General features: G+C 46.0%; 1 long non-coding RNA gene across 1 annotated transcript; it reads right to left on the bottom strand.

Moving 5' to 3' along the window:
* Window positions 1-1,581: 1,581 nt before the first annotated feature.
* Window positions 1,582-2,829, bottom strand: LOC142254575 (uncharacterized). The gene is made up of 3 exons (XR_012727261.1): window positions 2,766-2,829; window positions 1,702-1,824; window positions 1,582-1,612 (listed from the first exon to the last, which is right to left on the bottom strand). It is a non-coding gene; the product is annotated as an uncharacterized LOC142254575 (long non-coding RNA).
* Between the last annotated feature and the right edge of the window lie 1,214 nt (window positions 2,830-4,043).

Here is a 4,043-nt window from a genome sequence, read left to right on the forward strand (position 1 = left end):
CTGGATACATTTATTTGTGAACCATTTCATTGTAGATTTTGCCTTATGTTTGGGATCATTGTCTTGTTGGAAGACAAATCTCCGTCCTACTCTCAGGTCTTTTACAGACTACAACAGGTTTTCTTCAAGAATGGTCCTGTATTTGGCTCCCTCCATCTTCCCATCAATTTTAACCATCTTCCCTATGCCTGCTGAAGAAAAGCAGGCCCAAACCATGAGGAGGCCACCACCATGTTTGACAGTGGGGATGGTGTGTTCAGGGTGATGAGCTGTGTTGCTTTTACGCCAAACTTATCGTTTGGCATTGTGCTCAAATAGTTCGATTTTGGTTTCATCTGACCAGAGCACCTTCCTCCACATGTTTGGTGTCTCCCAGGTGGCTTGTGGCAAACTGTAAAGAACACTTTTTATGGATATCTTTGACAAATGGCTTTCTTCTTGCCACTCTTCTATAAAGGCCAGTTTTGTGCAGTGTACGACTGATTGTTGTCCTATGGACAGACTCTCCCACCTCAGCTGTAGATCTCTGCAGTTCATCCAGAGTGATCATGGGCCTCTTGGCTGCATCTCTGATCAGTCTTCTCATTGTTTGAGATGAATGTTTGGATGGACAGCCGGGTCTTGGTAGATTTGCAGTGGTATGATACTCCTTCCATTTCAATATGATCGCTTGCACAGTGCTTCTTGGGATGTTTCAAGTTTTGGTAATCCTTTTTGGAACCAAATTTCGGCTTTAAACTTCTCCACAACAGTATCATGGACCTTCCTGTTGTGTTCCTTGGCCTTCATGATGCTTTCTGTGCTTTAAACAGAACACTAGGAAATCTTGTGTCTAGGGTGAGGGACCACGAGGCCTACCGCTGGCTCCTGATGTCCCTCACCAACCTATATAGGTTCTGCACCTATTGACTCCTATGGGGTTTGAGGTCCGGGGTCAAGTTCACGTGCCGAGCTGGACTTTTAACTACAGTTTGGCAGAACCCAGTGAACACGAACATCCAGAGGTCCGCTCATCCCTCCTCCCGAATACTCCCTCCAGTCACTTATCATTATGTAACATAATTCTATACATTAAAGTCACAACCAGACATAGAGACTGTTAATATGATTTATTTTTATGAATATTTTATGTAAATTCCCTATCAGAATGTTTTTGCAGTGTGGGAGGAAACCGGAGAACCCGGAGGAAACCCACGCAAACACGGGGAGAACATACAAACTCCTTGCAGATGGTGTCCTTGGTGGGATTTAAACCCAGGACCCCACTGCTGCAAGACTGCAGTGCTAACCACTGAGCCACCGTGCCGCCCGTATGTGGAATATGTGAGAACATCGTTTGGAGCTGCAGCCGATCTCAGGATCTCTGCACATGATGGATCTGTCTCCATGGAGCCGATGAGAATCTGTGGATCTTGATGGAAATGACCTGGAACTTGTGTAGATTTCTGGAAAGAGAAGACGACAAGATATTACATCCCATCAACAGATTCCTAAAGGAAATACAAAGGAGCTGAAGACTGGAAGAAAAGAAGCAAATTCTAATATCTACTTACATGAAGCGCAGGTCGCTCTGATCCAATTCCTCAATGGTTTATAGACTTGGACCTTCTGTCTGTAAAAAGGAAAAAAAACCCAATATTATATTGCATGTAATCTACAGATCATGGGGCGGAGAGAGAAGAGGAAATGAGGGGAACTCACCATCCGCTGTTTTGGGATGTCCATGTTCATGGTCCTTCATGCTTGGTGAGAAGTGACCAAAGAGACCAGAACAACAGGAAGATAAAGAGGATTTTTGTCCAGCCTTCAAAATAATGCAGATTTCTGTGAAGAGAAAATGACAAATCATTATATCCAGTGGCGCAACTAGAGTTCGATGGGCCCCGCTGTAAGTTTTGGACCTCACCCCCCCATCTTCCCATGCTCTGCTTAACCGCTTTCCCTCAGCACCTGGTTTTCCATGCTTTGCTATACATCTTTCCCTCAGCACCCAGCTTTCCTAAATCCCTGCTTTAATCTTTTCCTCAGCACCCAGCTTTCTTATGCTCTGCTATATGTCTTTCTCTCAGCATCCAGCTTTCCCATGCTTTGTTATACATTTTTCTCTCACCACCCAGCTTTCCTATCCTCTGCTATATATCTTTCAGCACCCAGCTTTCCCATGATATCAGAAAATGAGAACGTTGGGTGCTGTGAGAAAGATGTATTGCAGAGCATGGGAAAGCTGGCTGATAAAAGAAAGATGTATAGCAGAGCATGAGAAATCTGGTTGATGAAAAAAAAATGTATAGCAGGGCATGGGAAAGTTGAGTGATGAGATAAAGATGTATAGCAGAGCATGGGAAAGCTGGATGCTGAAAGATGTATAGCAGAGCATGGAAAAGCTGGGTTCTGAGAGAAATATGTATAGAGTAGAGCATAGGAAAGCTGGGTGATGAAAGAAAAATATATAGCAGAGCATGGGAAAGTTGGGTGCTGAGAGAAAGATGTATAGCAGAGCATGGGAAATCTGGATGCTGAAAGATGTATAGCAGAGCATGGAAAAGCTGGGTGCTGAGGGAAAGCACTTCTTTCACTCAGTAACCAGCTTTCCTAACCCATGCTTGTATCTTTGTCCCTATTCTGGTATTATATAGCACCCTGTACCCCCCAGGCCCCGCAGAGGTCCCGACCATGATCGTTCCACCCCTGATTTTATCATATGAATAAATTCCTAGTAAAATGAGCTGGAGACTAAAAGAAATGGAATCCTAATATTTACTTACATGAAGTACAGGTTGTTGTGATCTAATTATTCTTTGTTTTCCAAACTTTTTTTGACTTTCCTTCTACAAAGAGGAGAAAGCAGCGATTATTTCTATGTTACATGTAATATACATATGACTGGACAGAGGGGTGAGTGATGACTTACCGTCCGGTGTTAGGGGTATGTCCTGTGTTTAGCCCTTCATGTTAGATATTGACCAAAGCTGATGGTAAACTAGAGAACAGAACAGCAAGAAGTTAAAGACGACATTTTTTTTTTATAGCCTTCAAATTAGTTGTAATGAATGCAGGGTCCCTTACCTGGGCTGGAATTCAAGATGGTCTCTTCCACTGCCCGCACCATGGACATCTTAAGATGTCATTGTGGTGCGCGTCTGAAGCAGTGGTTACGGCACAGGGGGCAGTGAGGGCTGGAGCGCAGCCAGTCAGAAATGCAACCTGGATGGAAGAAGTGGTTGCACGGGATGACTGTGAGCTGCTCTCCGATCTGATAGTCCTCTATACATATGGGACATCTCTCGCCCTCCTCCTGTGAGGTTACATTCCTTGTTGGGAGTCTCGCAATTTGGCGAGCTCTCCAGCTAATCCTACCACGCCTTCTCCTCGGCACAGGTACATTTTGTACAGGTGGCTCCACCTGTGGCAGTGGTGGTGGGATCACAGGCTCTGCCTGCGGTTGAATAGGTGCGTTGATGGATGGTGATGGCCCCGCAGGGGCTGGTCTTAGAGGAGAGCGGCTTCTATCTCTACTCCTGCCACTGCTGCCCTCTGCTGTTGAGCTGGAGGGCCCGGCAGGGGCTGGTGTTAGAGGAGAGCGGCTTCTTTCTCTGCTCCTGCCCCTGCTGCCCTCTGTTGTTGAGCTGGAGGGCCCGGCAGGGGCTGGTCTAGGAGGAGAGCGGCTTCTTTCTCTACTCCTGCCACTGCTGCCCTCCGCTGTTGAGCTGGAGGGTTCGGCAGAGGCTGGTCTTAGAGGAGAGCGGCTTCTTTCCCTGCCCTCTTGTCCCCTACGGTGTAGAGGATCTCTGGCAGGTCTCCCTCTCCTCTGAGTGACAGCATTGCTGTCTCTCTGATGTCCACGGGGAGGTCTTCTCTGATGTCTTTCTTGAGACCTCAACCTATGGACAGTTATGGCCTGACCTATAAAGAAATGATAAATTATCACAATTATTTCCAATTTTGTAAAATACTTATGGCCTATAGGGATCAGCCCATCTGCTGCTGCTGTGTTTAGGGAGAGGAGAACACTAGAAACAAATTGCCTTATTGTGGACTTTAGT

This window comes from Anomaloglossus baeobatrachus, chromosome 10 (assembly GCF_048569485.1).
Source record: "Anomaloglossus baeobatrachus isolate aAnoBae1 chromosome 10, aAnoBae1.hap1, whole genome shotgun sequence".
NCBI classification, from domain to species: Eukaryota; Metazoa; Chordata; class Amphibia; order Anura; family Aromobatidae; genus Anomaloglossus; species Anomaloglossus baeobatrachus.